Here is a 21,878-nt window from a genome sequence, read left to right on the forward strand (position 1 = left end):
TTAGGGCATTTGGTACGGAATCACACTGCCTGCTGTCTACGTCCTGTGTTATAATCACGTATCCGATCTGAAGCTGGTAACCATAAGACGATGAGAAAGTTTAGACTCAACATTCACCAAGACATTTACTGAAACTTTCTGCCACTGTGGCTTCTGAGTCGGATGAACGGTAAAAGTGTCTATTAACGTCTCTGACCCCTGTTTGATGTCTAACTTCACTCAAATTATTTCACAGTTGGAATCCGCAATCATGTAAGACGGTTGGCCATAATTATAAGAATGTATCGCGAAATCAGTTTGCTACAGAATTACTGAACACTTTTGGTGCTGAATAATTAAGATGTTTTTGGATAACGGAAAAATCCGCTATACCAATGAACATGTACTCTGTAAACAGAGATATTTTTCAGCTCAGCACATTCTTGAAGTTCATAAGATCCAGAGTACCGTAGAAAACGGAACTCAGCCTGATCCCGTCCTCCTTGTTTGCAGAATGCATTCGACAGATTTTCAAGCAGTTGCTTTGTGAACAAAACACGAGCCTGCCTCTCATCAGATCACCTCTGTGATCATTTTCAGGACGCAACACGTCATTCGTAATTTGAAAAAAAAAGAAGAATGGTTCTGAGCACTATGGGACTTAACATCTGAGATCATCAGTCCCCTAGGACTTAGAACTACTTAAACTTAACTAACCCAAGGGCATTACACACATCCTTGCCCGAGGCAGGATTCGAACCTGCTATCGTAGCAGTCGCGCAGTTCCGGACTGTAGCGCCTAGAACCGCTCGGCCACCGCGGCTGGCTTCGTAATTTGACGAAATCTTCCGACATAAAAATAATTAAGGTATTATCTCAAGGGAGTTCTGTGGAATAGTTACTATTCACGTTGTGTAAATAAATTAGCTAGTGAAAATCGTTGGAAAAACCGTGAGGACATTTATGGACGTTGTTGCTTGCACATTCAGCCGGATACTGTAGCAAAATCCGCGAAAACAAATTGTCGACGTCTGTGGCAGGGACTTGCAGATGCACTTAAGCGAAAATAGATTTAACGTATTGAGCGTAGGTGGAGAGATCAATTGCCGTTCGATTAAGCTGTTGCCGACGAAGACCTGGAAACAGTAAGAACCATAAAATACCTAGGATTAACCGTCCGGATCGACCTTTGGTGGAAGCAACACATAAGACGTCTTGTAGGAAAAGCAGATAACAGCTTGAAATTTATTGGAAGAAGCATAAGAAATGTAATTCATTCACTAAAGAAGTGGTTTTAAAGGTCACTTGTTCGAGTATCTCCGGATTACTACTCCAAAGTATGGGATACTTACCATCTAATTTTACTACGGAAGTTCTAAATAAGAGCTGCATGTTCCGTTAAGGATTCATTTAGTATGCGAGACTGCGTTACGGAGATGCTCAACGTACTTAAGTGGTCGGCAGTACGAGAGAAGAGTTGTACACCACAGAGTAGTGCGTACGCTCTAAGACGAAGGAGACAACGTATTACATTCTCCCACAAAAATCCTGTCCACTACCGAAACAAAGAGAAATTAGGGCTCATATGTTTACCGTCAGTCGCTCTTTACATGCATCTATCACGAATTAAGCATGAAGCTGGGTATCGTAGTGGGACTGGAAGCTCCCACTACAACACGCAGTAAAATGGTTTGCGGAGTGAACACAATCTGAGCCAAAGAATTCGGACACCTATTAATGGACATTAATATGGGGTTTGTCCACCCTTAACTTTTGTAAAGGCTTGAACTCAGCTGGACACATTTTCAATGAAGTTTTTGAATGTTTATGGAGGATTCGCAGCCAGTTCATCTCCAAGAGAGGAAATTAGATATGGTAGTGATGTTGTACTCCGTGGATTGGAGCGAAGTCGACGTTCTAACTGACCTCGAAGATGTTCCACTGCTTTCAGATCGGGATTCTGGACATGACGGTTCATTTAAGGATGTTACTGCCGGCGAACCGTTGCCTCACAGATCCTGCTTCAGAACAGGGAACACTGTGCTGCTGATACTAACAGACATCGTCTCTGAACTGTTCCTCTACTGAACGCAATACACAAATCAGTAAAATATCTTCACATCTTTACACATTTAGCGTTTTCTTAAGCGTAATAAGGGGACACACTTTAACCACGAAACACCCCATACTATAACGCTACCTTCTCCGTACTTCACTGTTGGCACACTATATGAAGGTAGGTAACATTCTCCAGGCATTCACCAAACCCAAATCTTCCATCGGATTGAGACGGGATGCAGCGTGATTTTTCTCTCCAAACTTCTCGCTGCCAGTCATTCACTGTTCTATAGCGTCGCCATTTACACCACTTCGAGAGTCGCTTAGCATTGATTATAGAAATGAGCAGCATTGCACCCCCTTCTGTTTAACTCCCTACGCATAGCCACTAGACTAACTGGACTACTGGCAGCACTTAGGAACTTGCGAATGACTCTTTCTGCTGATTTCATGCGATTTCTTACAACCACACTTCGCAAGGCTCGAAGTTCCCTGTCCGTCAGTGCATGTGGTCTGCCTGGTCTTAGTTTAGCTTTGGCTGTTCCTTCACTTTTCCACTTCACGGTCACATCAGCTACAGTCAACGGGGGTATCTTAATAATACTTGAAATGTCCCTGATGTCGTTACACAGGTGATATACAATGACCAGTCCACGTTCGAAGTCACTGAGCTCCCTTCACCGACCCATTCTGCTCTTACTGCTTTTCTCCTGCATCACAATGCTCCCCACCTCATTTGTACTCAAATATGTTCAAATGTGTATGAATTCCTATGGGATCAAACTGCTGAGGTCATCGGTCGCTAGACTTACACGCTACATAAACTAACTTAAGGTAACTTATGCTAAGAATAACTCACACACCCATGCCCGAGGTAGGACTCGGACCTCCGGCGGGATAGGCCGCGCAAATCCGTGAATTGCCCCCTTAGACCGCACGGCCACTCCGCTCGGCTTCATTTATACTGGCGCATTCGCCTTTCATGACGTCTTGTGGTCAGTTCTGTATTACGCAGGGTGTCCGTATACTTTCCATCCGATAGTGAAGAAGTAGATATGGCCGAGCTCCTTACAGCAATTAAATTGCCTCCGCCACTGGCGCCCGCGCTATCCTTGACAAATATATCCCTTCGGAATTTATATTTTCCCTTTTATTCACCTCTGAGATCTTTCAGCTCTTCATTCCTAGTACTACGCACGCATTATTACTATTAATGAGTAAAAATCGCTATGAATCCTTACCACGGACGCTTCTGCACTTACCTCATATCTAATTTACTATTTCTTTCTGACGAACTGAGGCGCCGCGGTTAAGTTCGTCCATTACCTGCACCTACCTGTTAACTCGTTGCAGCAGATCTCCGGCAGCAAAGCCCAGCAGAAACCTACTGTACTGAAACTCGCACCAGGCTGCATACAAGGTAACTACACTCCTGGAAATGGAAAAAAGAACACATTGACACCGGTGTGTCAGACCCACAATACTTGCTCCGGACACTGCGAGAGGGCTGTACAAGCAATGATCACACGCACGGCACAGCGGACACACCAGGAACCGCGGTGTTGGCCGTCGAATGGCGTTAGCTGCGCAGCATTTGTGCACCGCCGCCGTCAGTGTTAGCCAGTTTGCCGTGGCATACGGAGCTCCATCGCAGTCTTTAACACTGGTAGCATGCCGCGACAGCGTGGACGTGAACCGTATGTGCAGTTGACGGACTTTGAGCAAGGGCGTATAGTGGGCATGCGGGAGGCCGGGTGGACGTACCGCCGAATTGCTCAACACGTGGGGCGTGAGGTCTCCACAGTACATCGATGTTGTCGCCAGTGGTCGGCGGAAGGTGCACGTGCCCGTCGACCTGGGACCGGACCGCAGCGAAGCACGGATGCACGCCAAGACCGTAGGATCCTACGCAGTGCCGTAGGGGACCGCACCGCCACTTCCCAGCAAATTAGGGACACTGTTGCTCCTGGGGTATCGGCGAGGACCATTCGCAACCGTCTCCATGAAGCTGGGCTACGGTCCCGCACACCGTTAGGCCGTCTTCCACTCACGCCCCAACATCGTGCAGCCCGCCTCCAGTGGTGTCGCGAGAGGCGTGAGTGTAGGGACGAATGGAGACGTGTCGTCTGAAACGTCCCCTTTGAAAATTTATACATGACTGTGTTTATATGAAACGTCCCCTTAGAACAATTATACAATAGTGTGTTTAAACTGACACACAATATTTTTAGCGCAACGCAAACTGACTTCCAAAAATCCCTACTAAAGAATGGCCCTGACTAACATTAACCTATACGTTTCACTAATCACTTACCTCACAAAAATCTTCGTTACTCAAGCTACTGCAATACAGCGAGCGCCACTACTGCCAGATAAATAAAAGATTCAAACTACTGAAGGCACTAACTACTGACAGGCATAGTTAGCAAATGAAAGATTTTAATAGAGAACAAACAATGTATTTACCTTAATAATCATTATATATATATATCACTTAATGACACCAATTCTTACAAATTTCAAAACTCCGCCATCTCTCTACCCACGTCCACCACTGCTGGCGGCTCACCTCCAACTGCGCAACGCTACGCGGTTTTAACATCCAGCTGCCGCTGCCCAACACTACAATGGCAGACAACAATGCAAACTAGCCACAGAATGCGCACAGCACAGCCAGTGATTTTTCATACAGAGCGCTATGTAGTGTTACCAATAAGAAAACCTAAACATCCTACTTACATAGCCCCCGTGCTCCCCACAAAAAAATTTACAAATTGTTTTGGGCAGTGGCCAATACAGATTTGAAAATTTTTTTCATAATTACAATAACAAAGAAATGAAATGCACACACTTATCGATACAATGTTGGTCAAAAGCTAAAATTTTCTCACAGTCCATAAAGACAGTCCTGATCATTCATCAAAGTAAAATTGCAGTGTTTTTCTCAAAGTCTGAGTATTAAAAGAAAATGCACACGGAAGTAGTGGATTTCTATGCAGTCTTGAAGAAGTAGTGTTGTCCTTCCAATGGAAAGACAGTGCTGACTCTTGACATGCAGACAGGTAATAGGCCACAGCAGAGTCAGTCGACATTGAAGACTATCGGTAGGTAGGTCATCACAGAGCAGACCCACTGTAGTTCTGGTAGAGATTACTATTGGTGGGCCACCAGAGGTGAAGACCCACTGCAGTCCTTGTAGAAATAATGGTATTGGTGGGTCATCAAAGGTGTAGACCCACTGTAGTCCTTGTAGAGATGGCCAGTAGCCATCTGTTTGACTGTGCAGGCGCACAATCACCATTGAAGAGTCTTGCGGATAATATAGCAAGTCCATAACCACCACTTGTGCACTCACAAAAATTGTTTTTGAAATGTCCTCACAACCAGCAATGCTGTTATCCAGTCCCTTACTGAATTATTAACACATGTGCAAACACTATCAGTCCCTACTTCTCACATATTGTCCATATACTATGACCAACAGAAACGTATGCAGTGAAATGTAATTTACAAGTTACTTAATTTGATGAACTGGTGTCAATTACAATTTTATAACATAAGAATACAATAACAAAGGTACAAAATATATCTTAAAGAACATAACAATACAGATAACATTTGCAGTAGTACAGGCTTTACAAAAGAATCGAAATAGCAAATACATCAGTGTTACAAAAATTACGACATAAGTACATACATAAAAGATCAGAATAAATTTTGAAACATCAACTTCACTCATGAGCATTAGAACAAAACAGAATAAACAATGTGTAAACATCTTTACGAAGTAAATAACATGTTATTAACGCAAATTGTATTTGAGGATAACAGTATTCCTCATCATAGTGAATGTAGCTTAGTATTAGAAGAGAAAAAATTCTATGAAACAGCACACAGAGACAGGAAGAAAACAAATACACAAGGGTACACAAACACATAGTGGGATAACAGAAAAGGAAAGGACAGGGTTTGTTTTACTGCAGTATTTTGCAAACAAAACTTTCTTTACTTCTCAGAGATCTCCCTTCGTTCTTCATTATTTCCAAAAAGTCCTATCTATACCTGCTTTCTGTACTTTTTTCATATAACCTCTCAGTGCATTTCTTCAAATCCATCGCAACTCATTCTCTTATATAGGCTACCCCCTCTTAAGCTAACTTAAATCTACTGAGCTCAGATGCTTAACTAAGGGACGAGGCAATGCAGCAGCACAAAACAATTTACACAAACAGCAATGATAAAAAAATGGAAATTGGCAAAAAAAGGCAGCAATATTACAACTAATATAAGGCAATGCGCAGCAAACAAGAAAAAATAAGTCCGTAGTAAAACTGGCTTAACAGAGTAATACAAAGTGAAATTCAGTAGCACTATGCCTGGCACACAGAAGAAGCAAATGCAACAGCTTATAACTAAACATGACAAAGCTCAAGCAGAAAAAATATTACAGTAAAGACAACAATGCAGATAAGGACAATGTCTATTCACATCTTAATGTCTATGCAATTAAAGTGGTGCACCACAAAAACTAATGCTACAACAAATTACCAAGTACTTGAAAAGAAAATTATATATACAGCTACTGTTATTAGTCGCTTCTTATTGCTCTTTCCATTCCAAGAGCTCCTTTTTCGAAGAATATGGATCATGAAATAATTATTTAATAGATCTGTTGACAGAAAGTGTACACAGTAGCAAATGCATTTAATTTTATTTTATAAAACCAATGCTGCAACACAGCTGGAAACCAGATATCAAATTAAATAAGCAACTATGAAAGGCAAAGCATAAAAATATCATTCAATAGTCATGTGACATTTCATAAGTTAGTACAAATTCTCTCAACTCTCGTAGAAAGACGATTGTCATTATCAGGTGTGCAGAAGTAAATAAGTATCTTTTCGAAGTAATGAGCGTGTCGTTTTTGCGATTCTTTCTACAAAGTAATGTCAATAGCGAGGATAATGGCCTCCCCTTTTTTTTTTCTTGTGCCTCTGAAAGGCACACATTAATGGCATGTTTCCTGGTGGCTGTCGCCCAGCTGGGCGCCCACGACGCATTACGTGCAGGTGGTCATTTAACTTCCTTACCGAAATATTTACGATACCAGTTTCCGCTACAGTGACAGTCTTATACAAAAAAAATTCACAGGTCAAGAATTTGCGTTACAAATCTGTAGAAACAAAATCCAATTAATATAACAGTGTCCAAAAAATATTCGTCGGCATTGTAATACATTCAAGCATTTACACACATTTCATAACTCTTAAAGTACGATTCTCGGTTTCCAACATCCTTTTTCACAAACCAGAGTCTCTAACCACTACTCATTTTTCCTTACCTCATTACACAAAAACATATTCGTCGACAATTCTTCAATATTTCATCATAACAGATACGTAGCATAACCGAATAACTCATATAGCATCAGCTTAAACATACCTCAGCAGCATAATTCACATCGTCGTCGTAATAATATCATAACACCTCAGTCAAATCTCAAAAATGTCGTAGCTTTCTGCAATAATTTCAAAATCTAAAAAAATTCTCTGCTCATGTCAAAAGTGTCATCTACCTCAAACGTACTTTAAAAATCGTGATCCCATACCAAATACATCATTGAAAGCTCTCATAGTATCACAATGGTTCCGAAAAAATATGTACAGTTCACAAAGTACAGACAAATACAATTTCATAAGTGTGAAGTTATCCAACTGTGTAATTACGTAAACGTGTGTCACTGACGTAATAAAAAAAATGTTTGTCTCTCATTTAAATGATCAGATAACTGTGTAATTTATGTGTTAGAGAAATATGGTACCAATATGTAAAGTTGTATAAGCAAATACCATATTAGCTAGGGCTCCTTGTGCTTGCCACACACATGGTACACAAAGTAGGCGTGTACCCCCATGAGGATAATGTAATTATGTTCTCAGGTGTTACAGATTACAGCAATGGAATGAAATGTATCACGGAAAACTTTCTTTGTAATTCAAATATGTTGAAAAATAAATAGTTTAATGCGTGTCCTGTAGCGCTAAATGTGCGTCTTGCTGTAAGACAATCTCTGTGGAAGTGTCGTAGTTGTTGTCCTCCGAAAGCTAAGTTCTGCAGAAGTCAATGTAGTTACCTCATGATAAACGAAATTGAAATGCTTTGCGTATAGATATCTTAGTTATTACGCTTATTGCCGTGATGAAGTAAGTACTGTACTGTAATGTATTGTTGTGCTACACAAAAGGCTGTCTCACTGTAGCTATACCACAAACGTTACTACTAAAACATGTTTTACTTTCCAGAAAAATTCAGAAAAACTGTGCAGATATAAAACAGATAAACTGCAAAAACAACATTGTAAATTGTCACTCATTAGTAGCGTCGTGATAAAATCGTGTAGCTGTCACATAAACTAACCACTGTATCATCTGGTATCTCACAGAAAGTACTTTAAATCCAGAACGTATTTTCAAGTAAACCAAAATGTTGCATTAAAATCCCATTAGCAATACTGGTAAATGTTCTAAGTATGTGAGCCTTATAGTCGTTACGTAATCGTGCAACTAACAAGCAAGAATGTACACACGCAATAACACAGTGATGTCTGTTCACTATAACAATGCACTCGTAAATACTGTCTAAATATGTTCCGTAGGTTCTAGACTGGATATTAAACTTCAAACATTGTTGCATGTTAACAGTTTCTCAGTGTGACAAAGCATACTAGAAATGTGAAGTGAAATGTTTTATGGCAAAGACAAAGTTAAAAAGCAGATTATCTTTCAATAAACGGTTTAACATGTGAAATGTGGTGTAAACCTTTACTCTTCCTAGTACGCAGAGTTTCAACTTCAACGCAATTATCATGTGGTATACGTCGGATTCTGTAAGGTCCATTGTAAACTAGAAAGAATTTGTGACTCAAGTGTTTCTTCTTATGTGACAATGGATGAGCTTTAATGAGAACTTTCTGACCAATGTATAATTTCTTTGCATTTGCTTTACCGTGTAATTTTCTCCTTTTGTCTGCAGCAGAATTTATATTTTTAATAGCCAAATCAATTATGTCTTTGTGTCGAAGTTTACGTGTATTCGGAAAAGGTACAAGCTCTCTGATTCTGTTTGGTGGTTCTTTATTCTTTAGTACAAGAACAGGTGGTAAAGCAGTGGAGTCATGAGGCATTTCATTCAGCACATTTTGAAATAAGTGTAAATATCTGTCCCAATGCTGATGCTTTCTGTGACAATAAAGTCTGCAAAGCTTATTGATTTCTTTCATAATCCGTTCAGACGGGTTACAATGTGGTGAGTACAATGAAATAAAAACAGATTTGATTTTATGGTTACGAAGCATGCGTGACCAAACAGCAGATCTGAATTGCGGTCCGTTACCTGAAATTTCTTTACTAACGTGTCCAACTTCACGTAAGAAATTTCTAACAAAGGCGTTGGATACAGACCGTCCAGTGGCTTTACGTAACGGAGTGAAAGAAACAAATTTTGAAGTAAGTTCAACAGCGACTAGAACGTACGAAAATCCATTAGATGTTCTGACAAGCGGTCCCAAGAGATCAACAGCAGCAAATTCTTTTAATTTAGAAGGAATGATAGGAAACAATGGAGCACGATGAGAGACAGTAGATGGTTTCGCCTTTTGACAAAGTTTACAAACAGACGAGACTCTTCGAATTCTCATTTCCATATTGTTAAAATAACAAGTCGTTCGAAGAATATGATAACATTTTCGTGGACCAAAATGTGCATAGCTGAAATGGATGTACCAAATGAGCTTATTAACAAAATCGTCTGGAATGCAAAGTACCCATAGCTTGTCATCAACAGTGCATCGTTTGAACAGTATGTTGTTTCTAACCAGATAATAATGCCGAATCTGTGTGTGTGTCTTTTCATGCCATTTACATTTGATGTCTTTCCAAATCGGATCTTTATCTTGTTCATGAGCAATATCCTTTAAAGATGTGGTGATGAAGTTTTCAAAGGCGACTTTCTGAATGTAAAGAATACTGAAATTTCTATCGAGGTTGCTTTCTGTGTTACTTTTCTCAAGCCCAGCCGGTGCGCGTGACAGTGCGTCCGCAACAATTTTCTCCTTGCCGGGAATGTAGACTATTGTGAAGTGGAATTATTGCAGAAAAAATGCCCAACGTTTTAACCTGTCATGATTTAATTTTGAAGACATAAGAAATTGTAATGCACGATGGTCACTGTATACTTTTACGTGCTTACCATAAAGAAAGAAACGGAATTTGTTAAATGCCCAAACGATAGCTAAAGCTTATAATTCAGTAACGGAATAATTTTTTTTCAGATTTTGTTAGCACTCGGCTAGCAAAAGCAATGGTTTTCTGAACAGTAATGTCATTTTCTGTGGCTTCTTGGAATAAATGGGCACCAAGACCGACTTTAGAAGAATCCGTGCTAAGGCAAAAATCTTGTGAGAGATCTGGATGAGCTAGTATTGGCGCGTTAAGTAACGATTCTTTCAAAGAATTGAATTCCAACTGTGCTTGTTCGTCCCAGTTCCAAATAGCATTTTTTCCAGTGAGAGAGCAAAGTTTTGGTGTAACTAGAATTTGCATATTCAGAAAACGACGGTACAAATTTACGAGACCTAGAAAACTGTGGACTTGTTTTTTAGTGGATGGAACTGGAATGGCTCTGATTGCTTCTAACTTTTCAGGATCCGGCTGGATGCCTTCAGAAGAAATAATATGTCCCAAAAACTTCACTTTTGTCCTACCGAATTCAGACTTTTCCAAGTTAACTGTAATTCCAGATTCTGCAAAAATATGTAACACGCTGTTGAGGATGCGATTATGTTGTTCCCATGAGGCTTCTGCTATCAGAATATCGTCCACATATAAGGTGATGTGACGTTTTAAGAGTTCAGGTAATATGGAATTTAGCCCGCGAATGAATGCTGCCGAGGAAATGTTCAAACCAAAAGGAAGTTTCCGAAACTGATAACAAACGCCGAAACAAAGGAAAGCTGTGTATTTTCTACATTCTGGATGAAGTTCGATCTGATAAAAGCTGGATCTGAGATCAATGGAAGACAACACTTTTACACCATTAAAATTTTGAAGAAGTTCTTCCAACGTTTGCGGCCTGTCTGTTTCAGGAATAATGATAGTACTGATTTGTCTCGAATCTAAGACAAGCCTGATCGATCCATTTTTCTTCTCAACAACGTGTAATGAATTGTTGTATGAGCTTACTGCAGCCTCAATAATGCCCTCGTCAAGCATAGATTGTATTTCTGTTCTAACACGGTCCCTATAATGTGCAGGAATTACGTATGGTCTAACACAAAATTTAGTATGCTCACGAACACGGAATTGGTATTGAAATCCCTTGATTGTTCCTGTTTTGTGATTAAAAACTGTGGAATGTGCTTGTAAAATCTGAAAAATGTCCTGCCTATCAGTGTCATTACAATTCTCAATTGTTTGAATTTTATTCTGAATTAACTCATTAGTTTCAAATGTGCCGTCGATATCATCCCTGTCAGTACTTGCAGAGCGACTGTTAGTGTCTAGTTCCGTAGAAAATTCCGAACTGTTGTCTAACAGAAGGTAAAGTCGATTAATTTCCTCGTCATGGTTTGAGAGCCAATCTTCAAATTTCAAAGCTATTGACTTACCTTCTTTCTCTAAACTTATTTCAGCATCGTGAAAGTTTAAGATTGCTTTGTATTCATTCAAAAAGTCTACTCCCAGTATAATTTCCGTCGACAAAAATGGAAGAATAAGAAAGTTCATAGAGAAGCTGTGGCTCTGACAAAAGAATTCTAAGTTGGTTTATTGGCGTACATCTACACTTTTTCCAATGACTGCACCTTGTAATTTAATCTTGCGTAACGGAAGTGTGGGGCAATCGTTCGATTTGTTGCATTTGCTAAAAGCTGTTTCACTAATTACTGAAATGGGACTGCCTGAGCCAAGTACTGCCGTAAATTTTACATTTACAGTAATGTGAATCACAGGATATGCAATGTTGTTATGTTTTACGTCGTGTTCCTGGAGTAATATGTCCCTAATGTCTTCCATTTTAACGTAATTACTAGCTACGGCAGCTGCGTCGTCAGTTTCATAAGCACGTTTTGAGGCTGCCAGCGGTATGAGTCATTGCCCATTGTGTCTTTGTTGGCGCGCGTCGTTATTGGGATTTGGAGACCTAACTTCTACAAATTCACCTTGTCGAGAGGGCCCTGCTCTGTTTGATTCCCGCCAGTTCTGCTGCAATTCAGGTCTGTCGTTACGATCATATCGTCTGTCGTCATGTCGGTAATTTCTGTAATTAATTTCTTGTCGGTCACGTGGTGGAGAATTTCTCCCTGAATCGTAACTGCGCGCTGGACCGTTGCGTCTAAAGTTATTCTGTCTCCCTTGATAGTAATTATTTTGGTTCCCATATTGTCTGTTTCTCTGATTGTCTCTGTGATAGTCACTACCGCGGAGAGGTGACCTTTCCCTGTAATTATTACTGCTCTGCCAACGGTTGTCATACGGGTGGTGTCTGTTTTGGTCACGATTTGTATTGTGAGAATAGCCTTGTCGTGTCCAGTTATTATTTCTTTCATCGCGGAATTGCGACAGATGTGACCTGTAATTGTTGTGTTCCTGTTTTCGCGTTCCGCGATTGTCAGTGTCAATTTCTAATTCTTGTAAGAGTCCCTGAAAAGCTTCAGTGTCGTCTTTGCAACGGCCTGCCAAAATAATATGCAGTAAATGTTCAGGCAATTTGATTAAGCAAATGCGGATGAGTTCTGACGGGCTGTATGGGTTTGACAGGTACTGATTCTTGTGCAACATGTCTTCAAAATATTTCACAAGACTGGAAAATTCAGATTGTTCGAAATGTTTCATCATCATGATGCCATGTTTTACTCGGTCTTGTGTGGCTTGGGACCAATATGCTGAGAGGAAGGCATGGTAAAATTCTCCTTCACTGTGGCAATCGTGAATGATCCATCGCATTCTTACAGCTGGTTCATTCTCCAAGTAGCCACACATAAATTGTAATCTGTGCTCTAGTGACCAGTTGGGAGGAAAACAATGAGAGAATTGATGGAGCCACGCTTGTGGATGAATGTCGTTGCCAGAATTCTTAAATGTTTTGAATTTACGTGTAGTAATGAACAGATTATAGTCAAAATCATCGTGTCGGCGGGTCGCATATCGGTCATTGTTACGTCGTTTCGGCGGTTCCATCTCAAAATTCGGTGTACTTTGCCAATTTCTTTCATAATCTCCAAAGTGCCCTGTGTTGTTATTTTGTGGCAGTTCCGTATTTTTATGTCCCTCTTCCCGTATTGGAGTGCGAGTGTCCTCTGAAATACGTAATTCTTGTATTACCTGTGTCAACTGATCTTGTACTTCCCGGATTTCTCTTTGGTGTTGCGTATTAATTTGATTCTGATTTTGTTTGAATTTCCTAATTTGTTCGAACTCTTCTGTGTCATTAAAGACTACCGGTTTTGTGTCATTCAGATTATCATCTACCTTCGTAGATAAATTATTTGGCTGATCCGAAAGTTCAACTACTTTCTCTGATAATGAACTAATGTCCACCATGTGTCTTTCTGAACCAATTTTCAGAGTATCTACTGTGTCCTTTAAGTTTTCTTGAGTTTTTGCAAGTTGCGTAACCGAATCGGTAGATGCAACTGAGTCAATTTTAGCTTGCAAGGTCTCATGATTTTCATGAACAATTGTTTGCAGTTCTTTTATGGCTGCCTCGTGATTCTGTAATGCATTTTCATGCCGCGAAAAAATTGGTTGGAAATGCTCACAAATTTTTGTTTTTACGTCATTACAGACTTTTTGACATTTCTATTCGATTTTATGTAATTCAGTAGTTAAATCTTCACGTGTATGTTCAAGTGTATGTTCCACTGAGTCTAACTTTTGAAGCTTTTGCTCCATTGCGTCTAACTTTTGCTGTGTTTGTCTCTGATTTCGTTCCATTGTGTCTAACTTTTGAAGATTTTGTTCCATTGTGTCTAACTGTTGCTGTGTTTGTCTCTGGTTTTGTTTCATTTGTTGCACTAATTGCAATAATAATGTATTAGTGTCTGGAATCTGATCCTCTATGCTTTTCGGCAGTGCATTTGCACCGGCAACATTCACAGTTTGACAAGCAGAAAATGTGTCTCGACTTATTTGAGAAAACGGTGAGAACGCAAAACCTGAATGTACAGTATTTGCAAGATTGTGTCCTGTCATATCGGATTCCTGACGCGAGCTGTTGCCGACCGATCGATCGATAATGCTTCCCTGTTCACTAACTGTTTCACTTCCTACACCATTATTTGCAGCCCGCTCCATTTCCCTATGCACTATTACCAAATTAATACTTTGAACATTTGTAAATTCATTACATGGTGGCGCTAACACATTACTTTCGTCTCCACTGTCATTTCTCAGTTTACTTTGTAGCCTAGTATTACGTTTTTCACACGCCATTATTGTCACAATATTTCACACGATAACACAGAAAAGCACAATTTGAAGAGCAAAAATAAGAGAACACATTAACATAGCACTGAAAATAATATCTAGTTAATTGCAAGCGAAGCTGCGAAATACTTGGTATATGCGTGCCACAACTGTTTTACTGTACAACAATTAAAGACTGCAACTACAAAGGAAATTCTCTCTATGATTACGCGCTAGCAATAAACAATGGCTACACTAACTACACAAACTACAAGAAAAAATCACAAGATTCCAGTGAGGTATCCTTGGCTAAGGGTCGACATATGAAACGTCCCCTTAGAAGAATTTATACATGACTGTGTTTATATGAAACGTCCCCTTAGAACAATTATATAAGACTGTGTTTAAACTGACACACAATATTTTTAGCGCAACGCAATCTGACTTCCAAAAATTCCTACGAAAGAATGGCCCTGACTAACATTAACCTATACGTTTCACAAATCACTTACCTCACAAAAATCTTCGTTACTCAAGCTACTGCAATACAGCGAGCGCCACTACTGCCAGCTAAATAAAAGATTCAAACTACTGAAGGCATAGTTAGCAAATGAAAGATTTTAATAGAGAACAAACAATGTATTTACCTTAATAGTCATTATATATATATCACTTAATGACACCAATTCTTACAAATTTCAAAACTCCGCCATCTCTCTACCCACGTCCACCACTGCTGGCGGCTCACCTCCAACTGCGCAACGCTACGCGGTGTTAACATCCAGCTGCCGCTGCCCAACACTACAATGGCAGACAACAATGCAAACTAGCCACAGACTGCGCACAGCACAGCCAGTGATTTTTCATACAGAGCGCTATGTGGCGTTACCAATAAGAAAACCTAAACATCCTACTTACACGTCTTCAGCGATGAGAGTCGCTTCTGCCTTGGTGCCAATGATGGTCGTATGCGTGTTTGGCGCCGTGCATGTGAGCGCCACAATCAGGACTGCATACGACCGAGGCACACAGGGCCAACACCCGGCATCATGGTGTGGGGAGCGATCTCCTACACTGGCCGTACACCTCTGGTGATCGTCGAGGGGATACTGAATAGTGCACGGTACATCCAAACCGTCATCGAACCCATCGTTCTACCATTCCTAGACCGGCAAGGGAACTTGCTGTTCCAGCAGGACAATGCACATCCCCATGTATCCCGTGCCACCCAACGTGCTCTAGAAGGTGTAAGTCAACTACCCTGGCCAGCAAGATCTCCGGATCTGTCCCCCATTGAGCATGTTTGGGACTGGATGAAGCGTCGTCTGACGCGGTGTGCACGTCCAGCACGAACGCTGGTCCAACTGAGGCGCCAGGTGGAAATGGCATGGCAAGCCGTTCCACAGGACTACATCCAGCATCTCTACGATCGTCTCCATGGGAGAATAGCAGCCTGCATTGCTGCGAAAGGTGGATATACACTGTACTAGTGCCGACATTGTGCATGCTCTGTTGCCTGTGTCTATGTGCCTGTGGTTCTGTCAGTGTGATCATGTGATGTATCTGACCCCAGGAATGTGTCAATAAAGTTTCCCCTTCCTGGGACAATGAATTCACGGTGTTCTTATTTCAATTTACAGGAGTGTATTCTAAAAATCGGGAAAGGTCTTAATTTTGAATGAAAGGTGGAAATACTGGCAAAACTTCGTTATATTTTGAACGTTGAGATGTACACGCTGGTTGGCAAGCCCGTGCTAATCTAAACACAGACATTCACTCACGTTAGCACGTTTATGGTAACGTATTTCCCGAAATCTGAACATAAACTTTGCACGGATTTTTCTTAAATGAAAATGCTCGCAATACTATTAAGTTCATGCACTCAAGTGTTTAGTCACCGATCTGCTCCATATGCCACGCGTAATCACTGTCGTTTATCATACACAAAATTATTTTAAAAATCCGTACTTTCTAAAAAACGCACTGAAACAAGTATGACTTCACTTTAAAACACTTTTGAAACATGTAGCACAGCTAAAACCGGAAAATCAGAACTTCCTTTGGAGCTCATACTACACACGAGGCCGGGCGACGACTCCCTTAGACTGCTGTAAGCATTCTATATCCCCAAGAGAAAAGACGCACGAAGAATACTCCGTTCTGATTGGTCAGTTTTTTTTAAGCCTAATAGAGAAACTTTATTCTCCCGCGTTACTCCGCACTTTTCATGACTAACCAATTGACAAATAAAGCACTTCCGAACTGTACTTTTTCCCGAAATAAATATTTAACATTCTGATATTTTGTTTATACTTTACGTTATTAACTATTTTCATTTGCACTCGAATTAGCTTTCTTTATACTAAAAACTTGCTTAACATATTATGATACAAAATTCCCCGTCGTCTGCATTTACACTCACTTAACACTTTCTCACACTAGTTCGTACAGCGTTCATCAGTAGAACAATGACCTACGTATCTACATATTTACTTTAGACCACATTCACACATCATTCACACTACTAAAAGCATGTACTAAACTGTACAAACATAAATAAACAAAAAAGCCTTCAAGAAATAAACAGAACAATTCACATGAACATTCTTTTGACCTGTTTCTTCAATGCCTCTGTGCACTACTGGACTCTGGTCGTCAAAAATCTTAACTAAATTATAGTTCTTTCTATTTAGTCCTTTTCGCTACTGTCCTCTAGCAGATGACAATTAGAGCTACATACTCGACTGAATCCGCTTCAGACCATGTGTCACTGTGAACACAGGAGTTATACTCGCTATACACAAGAATGATATAAGGCACCACGCCTCTGAGCGGTTTCTGTACGGGAGAAGCCTCTTCCTGTGTGTAGTCAACGCCTGATTAATAAAGGAAGCTAGAATTCTTCCTCATTTTGTCGCTCTTTATCGATCCAGAGCTCTCTGAGCATCTGGTTCGAGCCCCCCATCCACCTCTAAACCATATGAGCGCCATGGATTCTATGACAGGCGTCATTCGTGCCGATATAAGATACAATTTGCTACTAGCTTTACGGAATTTATTCAGCAGCCACCAGCAGAGCCTCCTCAGCATCTCGAATGTACTGCTTCCCCTCTCCCCCCCTCCATCCGTGCAACACAGGTAATATATCGAGTGGACACTGGCTTCCCTTCCAGATCTGCAACCTATTTCCCTCAGGGACTCCATTACCTGTCTGACATTACACATCTTAATGGCCGGGATATCTATACTCCTTTAGAACCTTCAGGAAAATCCATTCCAGCCCAAATAAATAAGACATCCCAAACTAGCTGATATACAGCTTCAGCATGGGGCAGCACTTCGTAAGTGTGGCTAAGGCAGCTGCTTAATCAGTTCCCACGTGCGCCTACCTCCCAGAGATTCGCGACCTAACCACAGTCCACTTTTCACTCACAAGTGAGGCAGAACCTTCTATATTATACGAACTGGTAGGTCAAGCATCATCAAGGTTCCCAGAAGGCGCCAGAATTTCCGCAACCCCCGAGCCAAGTGCCCAAACGCCGCCTCTAGTCAGCACAGTAGTCTAAATTCTGCTAAACGAGACCAACGTGGCTTCTTGCCGTCACCATTCAGTGACCGATTCCACCTCTATTCTGACGAAGACGAATAGAACAATATATGCAACTATGTAGCGCAGGTGCTTTAGGTGGTGGAAATCTACTATACTAAACTCTCAGACTATGACAAATGAAAACAAGAAAACAGAAACAACTTTGAGGACTTTTAGATCTCGATTGAGAGTAACTACTCTGTTCGACAAAAGCAAAATTTCAACTATTGCGTTATCACTGAGTACCAACTGTACTGCACTGAACACATACAGTATGGTTTTGTGGATGTGTAAGATCGAGTGAGTTGCTGTCGGGTGCAATATCGTATCTGATTTGGTTGCAATCTGGTCTATATGCGTTGGATTAATTGTGTCATTATATATGTGTATAGGAAAATTACCGGTCTCGCTTACTATTTTTCTATTGAATATATAAGCATTTCATATGTTCCATTTTATCTACTTGTAATTGGCGTATTTTGTTAATTTTTCATGTCTTAGGTATAGAATGTCCCATGTATATCTTTTCTGGTATATGATGTTGCACTTGTTTCGTCCTGTTGTTGTTGAAGTTGCTATGCACGATAGTCTATTCTGTGTAAGCCCCTATATATATGGATAACATCTGCAGTCTTCAGCCACATGAACCCAGTTACTATAGTGAAGGCTTGGTATCACTTACTCTTCCCTCCATTGTCGTATGGACGATTCCTTGATAAATCATGATATTCTGTCAGCTTATCGCTTTTTTTACTTACATTGTGTCAAAAATTTCTTTTCAGCTCAGGTTGGTTCAGTACATCTTCATTACTTATCCAATCTATCCAACTAACTTGCAGCATTCTTCTCAAGCACCACATTTCAAAATCTACTCTCTTCTTGTTTAAATTGTTTATCGCCCAGGTTTCATTTCCGTACAAGACAAATACCTTCATAACCATCATCTTCAGATTTAAATGTGTATTCAATGTAGAAATCCTTGCGCAACAGAAGATATACTGAATTTAATTGATGAAAGGAGAAAATACAAAAATGCAGTAAATAAAGCAAGCAAAAAGGAATACAAACGTCTCAAAAAAGAGATCGACAGGAAGTGCAAACTGGCTAAGCATGGATGGATAGAGGACAATTATAAAGATGTAGAGGCACATATCACTAGGGTAAGATAGATAGTGCCCACAGGAAAATTAAAGAGACCTTTGGAGAAAAGGGAACCACTTGTATGAATATCAAGAGCTCAGACGGAAACCCAGTTCTAAGCAAAGAAGAGAAAGCAGAAAGGTGGAAGGAGTATATAGAGGGCCTATACAAGGGCGATGTTCTTGAGACAATATTATAGAAATGGAAGAGAATGTAGATGAAGATGAAATAGGAGATACGATACTGCGTGAAGAGTTTGACAGAGCACTGAAAGACCTAAGTCGAAACAAGGCCCCGGGAGTAGTAGACAGCATTCCAATAGAACTACTGAGAGCCTTGGGGGAGCCAGTCCTGACAAAAGTCTACCATCTGGTGAGCAAGATGTATGAGACAGGCGAAATAGCTTCAGACTTCAAGAAGAATATAATACTTCCAATCCCAAAGAAAGCAGTTGTTGACAGATGTGAAAATTACCGAACTATCAGTTTAATAAGCCATGGCTGCAAAATACTAAAACGAATTCTTTACAGACAAATGGAAAGACTGATAGAAGCCGACCTCGGGGAAGATCAGTTTGGATTTCGTAGACATGTTAGAACACGGGAGGAAATACTGACCCTACGACTTATCTTAGCAGATAGATTAAGGAAAGACAAACCTACGTTTCTAGCAGTTGTATACTTAAAGAAAGCTTTTAACAATGTTGACTGGAATACTCTCTTTCAAATTCTGAAGGTGGCAGGGGTAAAATAAAGGGAACGAAAGGCTATTTACAATTTGTAGTGAAACCAGATGGCAGTTACAAGAGTCGAAGGGTATGAAAGGGATGCAATGATTGGAAAGGGAGTGAGACAGTGTTGTAACCTATCCCCGATGTTATTAAATCTGTTTATTGACCAAGCAATAAAGGACACAAAAGAAAATTAGGAGTAGGTATTAAAATCCAGGGAGAAGAAATAAAAACTTTGAGGTTCGCCGGTCTCATAGACAGCAAAGGACCTGGAAGAGCAGTTGAACCGAATTGACAGTGTTTTGAAAGGAGGATATAAGATGAACATCAACAAAAGCAAAACGAGCATAATGCAATGTAATCGAAATAAGTTGGGTGATGCTGGGGGAATGAGATTAGGAAATGAGACACTTTAAGTAGTAGATGAGCTTTGCTATTTGGGGAGCAAAATAACTGATGATGGTCGAAGTGGAGAGGATATAAAATGTAGACTGGCAATGGCAAGGAAAGCGTTTCTGAAGAATAGAAATTTGTCTATATCGAATATAGATTTAAGTGTCAGGAAGTCGTTAATTAAAATATTTGTATGGAGTGTAGCCATGTATGGAAGTGAATCATGGACGATAAATAGTTTGGACAAGAAGAGAATACAAGCTTTCGAAACGTGGTGCTACAGAAGAATGCTGAAGATTAAATGGGTAGATCACATAACTAATGAGGAGGTACTGAATAGAACTGTGGAGAAGAGAAATTTGAGGCACAGCTTGACTACAAGGAGGGATCGGTTGGCAGAACATGTTCTGAGGCATCAAGGGATTACCAATTTAGTATTGGAGGGCAGCGTGGGTGCAGTAGGTACTGGGAGATAAAGAAGCTTGCACAGGATAGAGTAGCATGGAGAAATGCGTCAAATCAGTCTCTGGACTGAAGACTACAACAACAATAACACTCAATGTTAACAAATATGGCATTGTAATGTTGAACATACCATGTTTACATACTCAAAAATACATTTAGTGTGATTGCTGTGAATAATATTCAATACTGAGCTCGAAATAGTCCTGTTACGTAATTCATTCTAGTAACGTAAGTGCGTCTTTGACGAATTCATTAGAGATTTGCTGAGTCTCGAATGTTTTTGTCTCTTATGTGCAGAATCAGTTGTGCAGAAATTTGTTGTTCAATTATCTTGTAAATCGTAATGTTGTGAGAATATGTGTCTTGGATAGGAGCGAGCATTTTTATAATTCACAGTAGGTGTGCTCTGATGTCCTTATCCTTTAATATCTTTCCTGTATAATTTTGATTGGAATTGGAGGAAGACTACTTTGGGATTTCTATTATTGTCTTCACTGTGTTATAATGATATCCCTACGTCTATCAGAGAGTTTCTTAACTTGACGTGGCACCTGGGAATTGTATCTGAATGCACTAATGAAATTTTAGTTGTTTCAATAAAAGCTTGTCTCTTTTTAAAGTGCTACACGTGATCAGTTATTGAGTTCTTTCTGTGTTGTAAAGTTTGTGTTGTTTCTGTTTTTGAGATGGTACTCCTCAAGCTACGAAGAATTACCATATTTATAAGACGGGAATGGAGACGAAACAGTTGTCAACTGATCAGAGAAAATTGACAACCCACAAATTTTAAGTTAGTAGAGCATACAGTATACTTCATAACAATCACAGGATCGTATTATTCTCTCTTTGTCCCTTCCCTCTGCCCTACAGACTACTTTCCTTCTCTCTCTGCAACCGGCCACTCCCCGCGCCACTTCATAATCAGTTTATTTATCCAACCCAGTACACCCAATCATAAAAAAATTGCAGATGAAGGTGGCAGTATCCACAAAACACAAGTAAGACAAATGACAGTACAATAAGCACTTGGTTTGACACAAACATCCACTTTGCAGTTTCAAAG

This window comes from Schistocerca gregaria, chromosome X, assembly GCF_023897955.1.
Source record: "Schistocerca gregaria isolate iqSchGreg1 chromosome X, iqSchGreg1.2, whole genome shotgun sequence".
In the NCBI taxonomy this organism is placed as follows: domain Eukaryota; kingdom Metazoa; phylum Arthropoda; class Insecta; order Orthoptera; family Acrididae; genus Schistocerca; species Schistocerca gregaria.